Genomic DNA, 18074 nt, shown 5'->3' with positions numbered 1-18074 from the left:
TCTTTTTCTTTTCGTGACGTGTGGTTGTATCAGCAGCTCTTCCTTCATAAACTACCTCCACACTCGGGCTCCGGGCCCTTTTCCTCCTCCTGCGTTTTGTCTCTGCGGGTGATGATAGGCTGTCTGAAAAGCTGTCACTCTCATTTTTGTAGTTTTCATCCAATTCTGAGGAAGAGTTTTGGTAATGAGTGTTTCTTACTGTTGAAGGAAACTCATAAGATGCTTGAGCCACTTCATTAGTACCTTCCAAATGCCGTGTTTTGTATTTTCGTTTCCCTCCAGGTTTTTCATTTTTCTCCTGCTCCGGCCCCATAGCTGAAGTCGCTGATCTGTTACTAGACAGGCTCCCTGATGTGTGCCTTTCATCACAGTCACATTTTCTTTCACTGGGATTAGTTTTCTCCCTGGTATTTTTTCGTGAACAGAAGGACCGAATTCCAGGTTCTGGACTCGAAGATAGGCTGGAATAATGAGCACCAGACTGAACCCTCCTCCTGTGAGATGATTCGTAGTCATCCCTGCCCCACGTATATCTGCTCCCATCATCATTTCTCAAATGATAACGATCTCCACTTCTGCTCCGTGGCCTTCTTTTACCGTGATCACTCCTGTGAGCTCGTGATCTGCTTGTGCTTTCACGACTTAGAGTTTGGCTGCTGCTAGACAAACTGCTATCTTTAGTTCTGGATCTCTTTTTGTCTCTTCTCCTTCTAGGGCTACTTTCCCTACTTCTGGGTCTTTTGCTTTTCATTCTTTTCTTCCCAGGATGCTTTCTAGGATTGTTATCATACTCACTTCTATTCTGGGAACTTGAATCTGAGCTTCCTGATCTTGCTCTTTTTCTGTACCTGTGGCTGTATGGGGAATATACTCTGTCTCTGCTCAAAGAGGACCTCAAGACTATAGGCGATGACAAGGTAGATGGCTCCTCTTCCTCCTCTGATGAATCAGGATGACCTTCATTTATTTGCTCATTGTTTCTAAGGAGGGAGAGAGCAGATGAACATTTACTAAGATCACTATCACCAGAACTGGAAGGCTGGTCTTGCTCTTGTGGCTCCATTTCCTCCTGAGTACTTAACTCCTCAGAATCGGAAGATAGTTCAATAAGTTCTGGGGTCCTCTCAGCTGGTGGTTTAACAAACCCAACAATGACACAAGAATCTGAAGAAGAATCACTGTCATTATTTACGTCCTCATCGGCTTGTACTCCTTGTATGTGAGACAGGGCTCCCCCTGCGACCAGTTCTTCGTCTGAACTGCCGGAATCATTTAAAAGGGAAGACGCAGCAACATGTGCCTGCTCTGAGTTTGTGTAAGATGGTCCCGGTGTTTCATCATCCCATGGTGCCTGACTGACAGTGGCTACATCAATATCTGGCTCTTGGGTCTCAGACTCATCTGGAGATGTTGTTACGACTGAAGAATCAGAATGGTTGCTCTCTTCATTTGAAGGTGCAGTGTAATCATAATTAGCGTGTTGGTCAAAGTCTGCCATGTGAAAAGGAGATCGAGCAAAACTGATAAGTTCATGTACAAAATGCTCAGTTAGATTAAGAAAAAATGGTCTTAAATCAGACACAAATGCCTGGCTCTCCAAATCATAGCGAGTAACATTGGTCATGATGATGAGCTGGACGATATCCACTGAAGGGTCACGAGCTCCTAAAAGAACTATAAGTTCCCGTCTAATCCAGGGGGCTAACCTGCTCAGGGAAGCTGGATTTCTATTGAAAAATTCAGCTGAAACATCCCTATAGGGGCCACCATCTCCCACACTTTGAACTCGAGCACCAGCACGATAGAGAGCTCGTCTAAAATTAATACTGTCTCGTTCTTCAACTGACAGCGAAGCCATTTCACGGGCAGTAGTTGGCCTCGCTATTACAAATTCACTCAGTAATTCAGGAATTGCGACATCTCTACCTCTTGTTGAAGCGCCTAACACTTCAAACAGAACTCCAGTATCTGGTGGAGTTGTTCTTCTGTTCGCAGTACCACTAGGTACAGAAACATTTGGTTCCCTTCTCACAGTTGTAGGGGAGCGACGTCCTCGAACAGCAGAACCATCATGTGAAGCCCTTAGGACGTACTCCTCGAAGTCATCATCTGCTCTCACAGAATGAAAAATAGAATCAAATGGCTGCTTACACAGTGGACACTCAGCCTTCTCTTTTGACCACTCCTGTATGCAGCGAAAACAGAACTTATGTAAACACCTATTTGGGTAAGACACATTATGAAATCTATCCAAGCATATAGGACACCTAGGCTCAGGAGATGCATCAGCTGCTACCGTTTGTCGGGATGTGCTAGTGTCAGCTCTAGGTGAAGAGTCGTCCATTTTAAATTCCTTAGCGGCTCATCTCAGAAATTGCCGATGCTGGGGGCTCCTGGCAAGCTCTGGACAGTCCAAAAAGCTAAGTCGCCATGGACAGGATCCGCCAAGGAGTACCCGGCGACTTCTGCGCGTACCTGGGGATTTCTCCGCGTACCTGGCGACTTCTCCGCCTACCCTCAGAAGCGGGAGCAGGTGGGGGCTCTTCACCCTCCTCCCAAGAGGGCAAAGACCCCAGCGGCTGCTTCGACCCCCAAGCAGGTACGAGTTTTCTGTTTTTTGCCTTGCTTCTCCACGAAATCTAGGTTAAAACCCTCAAATAATACATGAAATGTATAGACAAAGAACATCAGCCTAAAGCTACCCGTTGCCAGCCTCTACTAGTCAGGCATCAACTGTGAGCGCAGCCAACATTCTAGAACTTTAATATTTCACAGTTGCTGTCACTCGACGCACAGAATTGATTGGCTGGTAGGTTATGGCGGGTAACACGTGCCACGTATTTGTTCTTAGAAGCATCATTTAAATCCCCAAGCTATTGCCTTCTCTAGGAGCATAGGTTTCTTGAAGAACGACTTAATTAACAAGGATTCCCACAATCCTCTGTCACTGTTATATAAAATAGTGGGTGGTATTCACGTTTATGCCAAAGATGAACACGCAAATGTGTAGCTATGCTATGTGGGAACAAATGCGGGGGGGCAAACGGTAATTCTTTAGGCGTTAGATGCAGGTATAATGTTTAAACCATCGATTACTTTTCAGTCAAATTTTTAAGCGTGAACGACAGCACATAATCCTGCATTAATACTGCATTGCAACTAGAAAGAAAACCAGTGGAGGAGGCACGCCCATCTCTAGGCGGCCCCTTGGCAATTCTTGCGGTCTAGCAAATCAGCTTATAAGCTGGTCATGGTATCCGTGAAGGTCTAGGGTTCCTTCAAACAGTAACTTCATGGCTGTAAATATAGAGAACTTTGAATCATATTCTTTGTCTTAGTTTGTTTGAGTTATTATAAAAAATATCATAAATTGAATAGCTTATAAACAACAGAAATTTATTTCTGTCAGTTTTGAAGGCTGGGAAGTCCAAGATCAAGGCACTGGCAGATTTGGTATTTGGTGAAGACCCACTTCCCAGTTCAAAGCAGGTATCTTCTTACCACTTAACTTTTGTTAAGTTTTTTATGTGATTTTTTGATGCTATTGCAAATGGAAATGGTTTCTTAATTTCATTTTTGGATTATTGATTGCTAGGGTATACAACTACAATTGATTGCTGTATATTGCTGTTATACCTTGCAAACTTGCCAATCTCACTTATGAATTCTAAGATTTTAGTGGATTCCTTAGGATTTTCTATATAGATGATCATGTCATCTACAAACAGAGATAGTTTTATTTCTTATTTCCAATCTGGATGCCTTTATTTCTTGTTCTTGCCTAATTATCTTGGCTAATAGGTCCAGTACAATACTAAATAGAATTGTGAGAGTAACATTCTTGCCTTGCTCCTGACCCTAAACAGAAGCATTCACTCGTTTACCATTAAAAAAGATGTTAGCAGTGGGTTTTACGTGGATGCCCTTTACCGTGTTAAGAAAATTATCTTTTATTCCTAGTTTTAGTGTTTTATCATTGTCAGATTTTTTTCAAATACTTTTTTCTGCATCTAATGAGATGATCATGACCTTGATACCAAAATGTGACTTACACCCCAACTCTCCAGGTCTTAGTCAGCTCTTGCTTCCATAACAAAATACCATAGACTGGGTGACTGAAACAACAGGAATTTACTTCTCACAGTTCTGGAGGCTGGGAAGATCAAACTGCCAATCAATTCAGTTAGCTGGTGAGGGCCCTGTTTCTGGCTTGCAGATGGCTGCTTTCTCACTGTGTTCTCACATCAGGGACAAGAGAGCTCTGGTGTCTTCTTCTTATAAGGACACTAATCCCATCATAGGCACCTCACCCTCATCACCTCATCTAAAGCGAATTACCTTCCAAAGGCCCCACAACCAAATACCATCACACTGAGAGTTAAAGCTTGAACATATGAATTTTTGGAGAACACAAACACTACATAGGACACTCCTCCCAAAAAATGAGAGCCTTCATAAACATACATTCACAAATCAATAACAAAATACAGGAAATCAAATTCGGCATAATATAAAACGATAATATATCCAGACCAAATGGGTTTTAATCACAGAAATGCAAAGACTGGTTTAAGATTCCAAATACAATCAATACAACTGACCATATTAAGAAATTTTAAAAGAAAAAACAACTGATTCTCCCCATAGATGTAAAAAAACCATATGATAAATTCAACATTCATGTACAGTACAATAAATACTTTCAGTATACTTAGAATAAAAGGGAATTTGTTCTACCTCATATGGGGCATCTATAAAAACTTACAGATAATATCACAGATAATAATTAAAAGACTGAATGCTTCCTCCCTGAGATCAATGTTCTATTTAACATTACACTAGAGGTCCTATACTGTACAGAAAAGAAAGGGAAACTAACAGACAATAAAATTGGAAAGGAAGAAGTAAAACTGTCTTTATTTGTGATTAACAGGATCATATACCAAGAACACCCTGAAGAATTCACAAAAAAAGGCAAAAGCTTTTTTTTTTTTTTTAACAATACAATGGCATTAAATGAATAAGTTAGCAAGACAGCAGGATACAAGTTCAACACATAAAAATAATTACCTCTCTATACACTAACAATGACAAATTATAAAATTTATTTTTTAAAAAATAGCATTTTCAATAGCATTAAAAAATAAAATCCATATCCTATTCACTTAGCATAAATTTAACAAAAGACGTAAGAGACCAACACACTGAAGACTACAAAACATTGCTCAGGGAAATTAAAGTATAACTAAATAAATGGAGGTATGTCATGTATGTGGTTTGGAATAATTCGGTATCATTTAGATGTTAATGTATCCCTAATTGACCTATAGAATTTGATATAATGGCAATCAAAATTCCTACAGGCATTTTGTGTAAATGTATAAGTCAATTCTAGAACTGATACGGAAATGGAAAAGATTTAGAATAGCCAAAACTATGTCACAAAAGAAAAGCAAAGAACTTACACCATGTGATTTCAAGACTTACTATGAAACAGTGTGATGTTGACAAGATAGACATACAGATCAATATAATATAATAGCATCCAGGAAAAAAAACCACGTGTATATGATTCACTAATTTTTAATGAAAGTTTCAAGGTAACTCAAAGGAAAAGAACAAGTGAGTATGGAAAAGAATGAATCTTATTCCTTAACTCATATTATACACAAAAATTAACTCAAAATGAACCAGAGACCTAACATAAAAGATAAAACTGTAAAAGTTTTAGAAGAAAACCTTTACAATCTGTAGTTAATCAAAAATTTCTTAGACATAACTAAAAACTAAAAAAGAAGAAAGCACAGACCACCAAAAAAATATTAATCAAGTGGACTTGTTCAAAATTTAAAACTTCTCCTCTTCAAAAGGTATCATCACTGAAAGAAAAAGGCAATCTACAGATCAAGAGAAAATATGTCTGATAAGGACTTATTTCCAGATATGTAAAGAACTCTTATAACTGAATGACAAGAAACATTTTTTTTAAATGGGCAGATTTTACCAGATAGTTCACAAAGAAGATATATAAATGGCCAGTAAGTAAATGAAAATATCAGTATCACTAGTAATCAGGAAAATGCAAATAAAAACCATGGTGAGATACCACTACACACCCAATAAGATGTCTGAATTGAAAGGAATTATATCAAGTGCTGGCCAGAATGTGGAGCAACTAGAACTTTCATACATTACTAGTGAATATGGTACAATCACTTAAGAAAACAGCTGGGCAGTTTCTTACTAAATTAAACATATACTTACCATATGACACAACAATTCTACTCCTAGGTGCCTAACTTAGAGAAATTAAAGTATATTTACACAAAGACTCATACCTGAATACTCATGGTAGTGTTTTTTATTTATTATAGGCAAAAACTGGACACACTCCAAATGTCCATGAACAGATAAATGGATAAGCAAACTGTGGCACATTTATACAATGGAACATTATTCTGTAATGAAAAAGAAAACTGAGACACATAATAACAGAGTAAATCTCAAAAACACCCATCTTAAAAAAGGTACATAATGTATGAGTCTATTCATATGAATCTCTAGAGCAGGCAAAACTAATTCATAGTGACACAAATCAGATCAATAGTTGCCTGGAGATGAGGATGAGGGAGGAAGGAATGATTACAAAGGAATACAAAAAACTTTTTAAGGTAATGGATATGTTGTATATCTTGACTGGAGTAGTAGTTACATGAGTGTATATATTTGTTGAAACCCATTGACTTGTACACCTAAGTGCATTTTATATGTAAATACCAAGTAATACAATTTAAAAATTAAGAAGTTTCAGACATTTGAAATAGTATCATTCCCCAAAGATGCCCATAAAAGACAAATCAAGTTTTAATAAAGACTATATAATAAGTCTTTATTGTCTTTTCTTCATTCAATCAATTATGCATTAGGTTCCAACTGTGTACCAGAAATGATTCTAAGTCTGGTGGTACAGTAGTAGACAAAACACAAAATTCCCTGGACTCATCAAGCTTTTGTCCTAAAAGAAAAAGACATCATAAAGACATAAAGTAAAACATACAGTAAATTAGTTTGGGAAAGTGCTAATGAGACATAAAGTAGTTGGGAAGAGAGGAACATTTTAAATGAGATGGTCAAGAAAGGTCTCACTAGGGATGTGATTTCTCAATAAAGACCCAAAAAAGGTTAGAAAATAAGCTAAGCAGTTATTTGGGGGGAAAAGTATTCCAGGAAGAGGGAACAGCAAATGCACAGGCCCTGAGACCTTTCAAGGAACAATATGGTGTCAGACATGAATAGAGGGTAGAAAACAAAGAGTCAAAAATGAGATTGGGCTGGGTGCAATGGCTCATGCCTGTAATCTCAAAACTTTGGGATGCCAAGGCAGGAGGATAGGGCTACTTGAGGCCAGGAGTTCGAAAGCCTGGGCAACATAGCAAGACCTCATCTCTACAAAAAATATTTTAAGAATTAGTTGGGCATGGTGTCGCACACCTACAGCCCCAGCTACTCAGGAGGCTGTGGTGGGAGGATTGCTTGAGCCCAGGAGTTCAAGGTTACAGTGAGCTATGATCATGCCACTGCACTCCAGCCTGTTCAACAAAGCAAGACCTCATCGCTTTGAAAAAAAAAAAAAAGACGTTGCAAAGGGAGCAATATCTTAGAGCCTTATAGGCTACTGCAAAGACTAACTTTTACAGTAGGTGAGAAAGGAAATAACTGAAGTGGTTGCTGCATTGAGACTAGACTGAAGTGCTGAGTTTCAGGTTGTAACAGGAAGCTGAGAGAAAGTCAGAAGGCTACTATTATAAAATAATCCAAGGAAGAAATCATAGCAGCTTGGACCAAGTAACAGTCGAGGTGGTGAGAGGCGATTAGATTCAAATCCAGATTTATGTTGATGGTCGAGTCAACATGAACTACCGACAGAGAGCTGTGCATGTGAAACAAAGAGAAAGTCAAAAATGACTCTAAGATTTTTGCTCTGAGTAACATGAAGAGAGTTGTCATTAACTTAGACGGAGAAGATTAAAGATGAAACAAGTCTGGGTAAAAAGATCAGCTGAGTTTTGAGCATTTTAAGATTCACATATCTTCAAATATCCATATGGAGATGTCACAAGACAACTGGATATGTGTCTGGAGTTCAGAGAAATAAAGTTTTTCTTTTTTGCAAAGTAAATCACTGGATATGATGGTGTGTGTGTGTGTGTGAAACTTTTAGGAAATAATCTATACTTGAGTTTAATACATCAGAGTTTCAGCACTGAGACTAATGGATTGTTTGTGTGTTTTCTGATTTACATAAATCCATACAAGTCTGCTAAGCACTTCACACCTTCATTTTTACTTTAACATCTGAAGTATAGCAATATGGACAGATAAGGTGTATATCTAAGATAATAACATAAACAGATGTTTTCCTGGAGCCATAGCTATTTAAAAGTGACACCAGTATCAAGATACTCATTCTTATTCTAGTAAAGCTTTAAAAAACAATCACTTGTTATCAAACTAATTGCACTGCCAAATGCTTCTTAGGATCATATGTAAAAAATCATCTTCTCTACATTTTACTGTTTTAAATCAAGGACAGTAATAGACTTTACAATTAGACTTAGAAGTTTGGTTTTGATGCTTATAACCATCTAAAGTGAGTAACATTTCCAACATGATAGTGCACACTATATCTCTCCTAAAGGAAGGCACCTTGTGAATTACTAACGCAAAGCACAAATGATAGGTAAAAATACCAAGCTTAAACTAGAATTATAACTGGGCAAGTGTGCTTAATTGGTGGTTGAAATCATTTTCTAAAAAGCAAAATTTTCATCTGTCCAGGGTGAATAAGCATTCCTAGCCATCTATTTATTCCTAATTCCATGACTTTAATTATTACCTCAAGCCAGAATGCCTCTCTTCCCACTTGATACCCTTTTCTTTCAAGGTCCAGCCCAAACTCAGCCTTCTCCACAAAGCCTGCCCTGAACCCACTATTCTTTCCACGTTCCCACAGCACTGCCACTTTCACATTTAGAGCATCTATGTCATTCTGCCATGGATTAACTTTAGCTATGCACACTAAAGCAGACGCTCCCTGAGGACAGAAAATGTCATAATCATCTTTGCCTTCCATGAAATGCCTAGTACACACAGTACCTTACATATTCTGTTTAAGTACTCACTAAAGGTTTGGTCAACTACACTAAAATCTTATTAAACCAGGAAACTGGCCAAATGGACTGAACTCAATGGGATATATGCTTTAGTTTCCTTTCATTACTTCTTCAAACATACTCTTCCTGATCTCACTTCCCCATGTTTCAATAATATCCCAGATAAATCTCATTGCTTCTCGGTCACTCTCAAGTGGCTTCATGGCAGGGTGGCCATCAGTTACAGCAAACAAAAAGAGGCTAACCCCTCCATCCTGCATAGTTCCCTCGTGTGGGGGACACATGCTTAGGCTGACCTCTCACTATGCCACCCACAGTCCCCTCACATGGCAAGCGGCCCTCCTTGGCAGGATCCATCAAGAGAATTCAAGCTTGGTTACCTCCCACCATGTCCACTTACACCACAAAAAACTCCTGCCCTTTTACCACAACAGAGGGAAAATTACAGACTCCTCCCATTACTGCCCACTCAACAAGCCATCTCAGCTGGCTCCAGTCATTCTCCCCACCTCCAGGAATAAGTCTATGTTCAGGTATGCTCCAAACTCTCAGGAATGTATGACATGCTCTCTCAAAAACTTTCTGGAAGGTGGCATTACAGCATCAGGAAACAAGATTCTGCAGCTCATTAAATATCCAGACAAATTAAATACTAATCTACACTTCTGGCAGACACACCTGGGCTAGACACAAAAGGTCCATTTGGGGGAAAACAGGGAAAGGCCACAGAATTAACTGCCCACTAGATTAACAACTCTTCACCTGACACTTAATCTCTCTTTTCTAATTTCTCCTATATGTGGGAAATGGGTGTTGCAAATGAGCCAATTTTACTCTTTTTTACTAAGCCCCACATCCCTCTTTAGAACACAGGGTTACTTACTACCTTTTGCTTTCAGCTTTGAGCTTTAGCTGAAATCCTGAAACAAAGGACTCCCAGTCATCATCCTATTATTTAAGATGTAATTCCCCTACATTTATCTCTTTCCTGTTATAAGGGACCTCTCATTTTAAGCAACTCAATGTGAAATACAGATTTACAAATAAAGCAGGAGGATCTACTGACTAAACACAACAATGAAAAGTAAAAAAGGAGACTCCTTACCTGGTCATATAAATTTTATCTTATAGATTAGTATTATCCATATTTAAAACATCCCGTTTAATTACATATACATTTAATGAAGAGCCAACTACATAAAATGGGGAATACCCATATTAGAATTCAGACTAAAACATATGTTACCTACAAAATAAAATGAAAATAAACTCTGTACAAACAAGTCAATAATTGCATAACTACTTAATAGTCCACCTTAGATATATTTTAACTTGTTGAGGTTTTTTTAAAAAAATAAATCTTTTAAATTTTTACGAGATATCAGCTATTACACGAAGTATACTCCTACAGGCTCTCTGGCTATAGAAAAATGATTTAGTACAAACCAGTATCTATTCTTAACTCAAAAGTATAGAGATCTACAGACTTGAACTAACAACGCACGGCAGAAATAGGTACAACCACTTCGGAAAAGTTATACATATAAGCATACACCAATCCTATGACAGAATCATTCCACTCTTAGGTATTTCACCCAGCAACATTAAAATATATGTCCACAGAAAGACTTACACAAAAATTCTGTTTATAGCAACCTTATTCACAATAGCCTAAAAACAGAGAAAAAGTCAATGCTCATTAATAGAAGAATCGTGAACAAATTATGGTAAAATGGAACACCACTCAGAAGCAAAACAGAATGAACCACTAATACAAGCAACAACATGAATAAATCTCAAAAACATTACATTGGAGAAAAGAAGCCAGATACAAAATAGTATATATACTCTGATTCCATGTACATGAAGTTCAAGAACAGGCTATGGAAATAGAAATCAGAATAGTGGCTGCCTGTGGCGAAAGGAGGGAAGGATGGATTGAAACAGAGCATAAGGGAACTTTTGGCGGTGATAAAAATGTTCCATTTCTTGAATGAGGGATAGTTACATGGGTGTTACACATGTTGAAATTCATGAACTGTATACTTAAAAATGGGTTAATTTTATTGGATATTAATTATACTCAATAAAGTCGATTTTAAACATCATATCCAATATCTTACTTCTAGAGGATGTCAAAGATAGTCAGTTAACATAAAGTGTAATCTCCTGACGAAAAGCTGAAAGTAACATTGTTAATAAATCATACAAACTTATAGCCTAAATCAGATTCTAAACCACAAATCCAAGTCAAAAGTGTTTACCCACTATCTCAAGACACAAGGATAATTTTAGCCTACAGACACATCCATAAGGGTTCACAGAATGAATGGAAGTAATCAGCATATCTTTTCGTGGGAGGCTCTTACCTAAACCAGGTGGTCATTTTTGACCACCATAAAATATGAATAGAACTTCATTAAAAGATAACTTTTTCCTTCTTATCTAGTATTTTCTGTGCCTCCTAGCAATCTTTGAGCAGCTCACTAGCATTTGTCAATAACACCTATTTTTAAATCACTTTTCCTAATCTCTCTTCCCAAATTTTCTCCTTTTTTGAGTAAAAACTCTATCTAGGACTACCATACAACCACTTTACTCTTGAAAAGCCCTCCTACTTCTTATCTTTTGTCAAACTGCCTCATTTGTTTGCCTGTGACCTGTTGGCTTTTTTCCCCTATATTTTTAAACAATTAGAAAAGTATTTTCCATTTTAACATTTTGAGTTCAATAATTTCAATAAATTTACCTGTCCTATCTTCATCACAATATCCCTCACCAAGATGCCAAAGTAGTCATGTTTAGGCTACTTTACCACATTACCACCTTAGCTGTGCTTTACTTCACTCTTCCTAAGGGACCAATGACAAAGCCAAAGATCCTGTATCATTTCACTCTATACCTAAAAAAAACATAACTGGATCAATCATTTGACTCCAAAGCCTTATTGCACGGCTGTCTTATGCTGCTGCTAAGGCACTGTTCCTAACCAAATGGCTGAATGTGTCCTTTCCAAGGAGAGGATATTTTGTTATAAGGCTGTATGTATCTGTTTGTAAAGCCTGTAAACATTTACAGTTCTCATTTTAAGGAGATTCATGGTATCATTATCCACTGTTATCACTCTTGTATACCAAACTGTTTGGTAGTCATCAGAATGCTTAAACCAGGTCTCTTTCAAGTACTTTTTCTACACATTCTATTTGGAGTAGATCCAATTCAGCTTATATCAGTTTCTGTGGTAGCTCATTATCACCTACCCCTCAGATATGAATTTTATAGCATGGCATCACTTACACCTGAAAGGACAACTATTCAATACTATACGATACTAATATCAAAGGCAACCCATTAGATGGTTCAGTTCTAGAGTTCACATATAATATTTGCAAATGAATGCCACTGCTTTTCAAGAAGGCTCCAATGTCATTCTACAACACTAACATAAAACTAACATTGATGTTAACAGCTGTTAACTTTAAAATCTTCTCGTAATGTATACTGGCCTTCCAGATTTCTTTATTTCTTCATTCATCAGACAATCACCAGACAATCACCAGACAGAAAAGTCCTCTGCAAAAAATGAGCCACTAGCTATACTATAAGACTCTATTACACTTCTTACTCTAAGACTTTGGATATACCATTTAACTTCTAGTTTCCTCAACAGGAAATTGGTGTAAGTGCACCTGCTTTCAAGGTTGTGGAAAGAATAGAATTTATGCCAAGTGTCTTACTCAATGTCTGATAATATAGGAGACCTTCAACAGAGAGTCCATGATAATAACAAACCACTCTATTCCACTGATATCCTTACTCTAGCACCTCCAAATCTCAATGTTTTGTCATCTCATAATTTGTAATACCTCACCACACAAGGGAGTAGGGGAGGATAAAATCAAATACTCTTTTGATTTCTAATACAAAACTAGTTTTAAATACCTGGATTCTCTTCTTCTCTTGATTATACTCAACAAATCAATTAAATAGCTCAAGAACCATCTAAAAGGTTTAACACAGATACTTTTTTGGAACTGGGTTCTCAAATTCAATAAACAACACCATGCACTCTGCAGTGCAACTTTTTAATACCCACTTTTATGAGATCGTTCTCAATTTCAATATGAACAGGTAAATTAAAAATAACTGCAACCTATCAAGCTGTATTTACGTATTCTTCTGTATTGTGTTTTGAAAAGGGTTTGCCTTAAAAGGAAAAAATAACTACAATCTACAGTGTTCTATTTATTGTTCCTTCCCCCTTATTAAGGGCTTCCATAAGGCCACGAAGGGCTTCTTAATTTGAATGGGGTATCAATGTTAAATCCATATTTTTGTTAAATATATCTTATCTGCAAGATAAAAAGGTGCTTGCTGCCTTATTTAAACACACACACACATACATACACACAACATGGTCCTTCCTAAAGGGACTTATATTTAAATATGACAAAGTTTTCCAAATGTTAATCACAGTCATCCCAAGTACAATCCCCAAGGTAGTTCAATTATGGCACAATAAATGAAAGACAGGGTATTTTAATTCAAAATCGCTGAGTTTTAGGATCTAACCATCTATAAGAACGTTCCTTTCATTCCAGATTCAAAAGAGTTTAAGGTATTCAAATGCTACAACACACCTGTCTGTCAGTTACAGGCACTGCTTCAATGAAAAAACAACTTAAAAACCATGAAATGAAATCAATTCCACATAAAGCTACCGTATGATTCTGATCTCTAATCTGACTTGTAAATTAGATGTGTGCAACTTCCACGATCCAGCAACATGCAGATCTTTTTGCTAGCAGGATGCCTACGTTAAGTTGCATTGCACTCTGACCAAAGACATGCAGTAACGGCAGTGGCACACTGACAAACTGAATAGTATGTGCTTTGAATAAAGATTTCAAGGTAAGTCATGAGGGAACCTTTTACTGTTTGTAGATGAGCTGTATGAGCTATAGAAAATGTAATCTATGTTTTATATCCTAGGTTGTCAGAGTTTTTGTTGAATGCTAAGATAAAAAAATGTTGAAGATTTACTGAGGGAAAAAAATGAGATTCAACTTTGAAAGAATCCACCCACTTCATTTCCCAGCACTGCTTTCAAATCCTCTATTACTGGTATAAATAGATGTATACCAAAAGCAGGCACTCTTACCAAATAAAACATCAGTTTGGTATAGAGAATACTTTGACATTCCAGTTTTCTTACGATTCAATAGTTCTTAATAAAATACATAGGTTTATAGGTTTATTTCCAGTTCATATCTGCTTGCTAAACCATTTTAAGTGAATTTAGTTAATAGGTCTGAAAATATTAATTTATGAATTCAACTGTTCTATGTACACTAATACTGTTCAGTATGATTGTCTACTTAGAGTATAAGAGTCTACTCAAAAGGATGTTTACCTAGAAAATTCTAAGGATAACAGCTTTTTGCAAATAGAAACATATTTTTATATATGAAAGTACAATTTCAAGAATCTCCCAAACACTTCCAGTGAAAAATCATAGTCCTTAAATTAACCTTTTTAGTAAACAGATGTTTTTCTTTACTGTATTTCCCTTAGAGTAAAAGAACCCAACACTAAAAGGTTGTAACTACATAAGTTTAATAAATAAAGACAGGACCTTTAAAGCTCTATTATCAAAGCAATTACTGTATATCATTATGGAACAACAATACATTCCACATTCCCCAAGTAAAGATCAAATTTACTTTAAACCATACCAACCATCACCACCAAAAAAAAAATTTCTTCTTATTTTTTTTAGTCATGAAGTCCCTGGAATCACAGTAGGGCTTGATGCCATATTGGTGTCACACTCTACCAGTCATCCAAAGAATATGCCAGACTTCTTTTTCAACTTCTTTGTCTACTAATGCATCACTGGACCCAGCAGGCAGCTCACCCAATTTCAGTAATGAATTTTGGCTCAGTGCGTAATAGATGACAATCCTTACGAAGTATCCGGTTTGTCTTACAGCTGAGAGATTTGAACCTGCTGCAGATGTCACATCTAAATTCTTGAACGGATTTTTATCAGTGTTACCTATAAAACAAGACAGTGTCACCAACAGCATTGTCCTAGAAAACATCTATTTCAGCAATGCTAAGGTGTTGGCATCACAACTGATAATCATTTATTTGCCTAAACAAGGGTCAGCAAACTAGGGCCTAGGGGCCAAATTCTAGCACACTTCCTGTTCCTGTATGTCTATGATCTAAGAATGGTTTTTATATTTTTAAATGGTTAAAAAAAAGTTTTTAAAAAAGACTGATATTTTGTGACATGTGAAAATTACATGAAATTCAAATTTCAGTCCCGATAAGTAAGGCTTTATTAGAACACAGCCATGCTCCTTCATTTATGCATTTTTCTACAACAGCTTTCACGCTACAGTGGCAGACTTAAGCAGGTATAACAGAGACCATATAACCCACAAAGCCTAAAATATTTACTATCTTGTCCTTCACAGGAAAAATTTGCCAACCCCTGGCCTAGATGATTTTTTGGTGGGCAGGTAAAATGATACCTAGTGTCTGCTCCATGAAGAACCTAAGTGAAAAGACTATAATGTTCCCCTGCCCTACTTCAATCCATTCAATTAAGAAATATTTGTTAGGCCAGGCCTGTTACTCCAATGTATCCAGCTCTAGTCACTTTGCTCTCCTCTTTGGCTCAGCCTTGCCTCAATCCAAAGGATCAATATTGACCTTGGGCAGAAAGAGAACAAGGAGCTCAAATTCCAATTCTCCAATGTTGGTCTATTCCATGTCTCCAAGTTCTCCTGGCTCTGGATTTCTGCTTTATAACAATCATTCTCCGTAACAGACTTCCTGTACTGGATATGTCTTAAAATTCTATTTCCTGCCAGAGACCCAATGGCAATAGGCTAAGTCATGGCATTTTTTGAACTGTGTGCCAGCTAATCATCAGTTCTATACCTGCTCCGTGAAAATCACCCTGTAAGGTGGATTTGTTTGAGGCCCCTTGTGAACAGCCTGCGTATTCCAACACTCCTCTGGCCTCCAGTACTCCTCCCGATCATGACTGCTGCTGGAGTTCATCACTTTCCTTTTATAATTCAAACTTCTCACCTAAGATTAGTTCAACCTTCGTAATTGGCCTGTCATCCTGTTACTTGAGCTCAATTCACACCATAACTAAACACAAGAGCACAACAAAATATAACTCTATACAGACAGATATCTCAACCTAGAAATACCCAACTTAAAACATCTCTTATTTTTTAGCACCTGCTCCAAAAGAGAATATACCACCTCTAAGGAGCATCCAGAATATCCCTTCTCTTTTTCCCTCCACCATTGCCAGTAATTAGACCAAAGTTTTTACACCTGCTTTATCTGAGTGTGTTACCTACCCTCCACCCAAGATAACTGCATCTCCTAAGCATTGCTTCAGAAATGCCTCTCTTATTGCTATTAAAGCTTTAACAACCCCATTTCAATTATGAGGAAAAGAGGGGTTTCCTGCCACTGCTGGACTGCAATGAAGAAACATGTTTGGATAGATTTCTGGGAGTCAAAATAGAATTTCCCCACAGAAAGATGATAATAGTACACAATGAGGCTGAAATAGTATACTATAGCCCATAGTATTAGTGGTACTACAGAACCTACCCGTAATTCCTATTATAATATACTGTTACAAATAATTAATTCACAAATACTTTCATAAATTGTGGATTGACTGCACTAGAAAATAGCTATAAAATGTCAGGACAGAAGAGCCCGGTATATAGACTTCAGAGAGAACAGTTTTGTGTTTTTTTGTTTTTTTGTTTTTTTTTAAGAGAAACAGGGTCTTGCTATGTTGCCCAGGCTGGACTTGAGCTGCTGGGCTCAAATGATCTCCCTCCCCCCACAACCCCCTTCAGCAAAGTGAGTTTCACTACAACCCTGAAGCAACTTGCCATGGTGAACAGTTCTGAAACTGCATGTATACCTCATAACCAAAAGAGTGAGTCAAGCACGCATTGGCTGTCAGGAATGATCATAACCATATCTCGATTTGGGGCAGCAACCATACAGTTAGCATCGATCTTAAACAAAAATAAAAATCTTCATTAAAAACGCATTCAGGAACCCTCTGCCCATTTGGAAAATGTCACAGAAGTCCAGTGACATATCCTTACAACCAGGAAAAGAAACTAGAGGCATGTAGCCCATATTCCAAAGGAATACTCAAAAGATTAAAACTTTTAAGTATTCCTTTACTCATTTGATGAGTCTAGCTTCTTTCCTTAAAGAAACAGTTGTCAAACTTTTTGTATTGGGACTCCTTTGTGTTCTTAAAAATTACTGAGTCTTCCCAAGAGCTTTTGTGTATGTGGGTATTTCGTATTTTTTCAAATAATTATTTTTCCAAATAATTATCAGTATTTACCATATAAGAAATCAAATGAGAAAAATTTTAAGTATTTACTAGTTCATTTAAAAATGTAATATCATATTTAAAAAGACAAATAACACATTTTATGAAAAATAATTACTTTCTAAAACAGAAAAACAGCAGTGAGAAAAATGACACTATTATACAGGTTTTACAAATTTCTTTTAGCTCTAGCTTAATAAAAGACAGCTGGATTCTCATACCTGCTTCTACATTAAATGTGTTGTGATATGTTGTTTTGATCGAGCTACACGAAAGAAACAACCTCACACAAATGCATAGTGAGAAAAAATATATGTGAGAATATTAATAGCTTGTTCGTTTAACTGTAGATGTTTTTTGATACTACACCAAAACTTGACAAGTAGAAGTTTCTTAAGGGTTAGTTATAATATGGAATCAAATATATATGAACTTTTTGTATTCTGTTACTTGCTTTTTGAAAGAATCTTTTACCCACAATTTCAAACACCAGTCAC

The 18074-nt window shown here is 37.0% G+C and overlaps 1 pseudogene; it reads right to left on the bottom strand.

Annotated features, from left to right (window-relative positions):
- Nucleotide 1: 1 nt before the first annotated feature.
- Nucleotides 2-16250, bottom strand: LOC105808172 (annotated as a pseudogene).
- Nucleotides 16251-18074: the final 1824 nt, after the last annotated feature.

This window comes from Propithecus coquereli, unplaced genomic scaffold (genome assembly GCF_000956105.1).
Source record: "Propithecus coquereli isolate 6110/MARCELLA unplaced genomic scaffold, Pcoq_1.0 Scaffold169, whole genome shotgun sequence".
Lineage (NCBI taxonomy): Eukaryota > Metazoa > Chordata > Mammalia > Primates > Indriidae > Propithecus > Propithecus coquereli.
The sequence above is the reverse complement of the archived record's forward strand: the minus strand, read 5'-3'. Positions and strand labels throughout refer to the sequence as shown.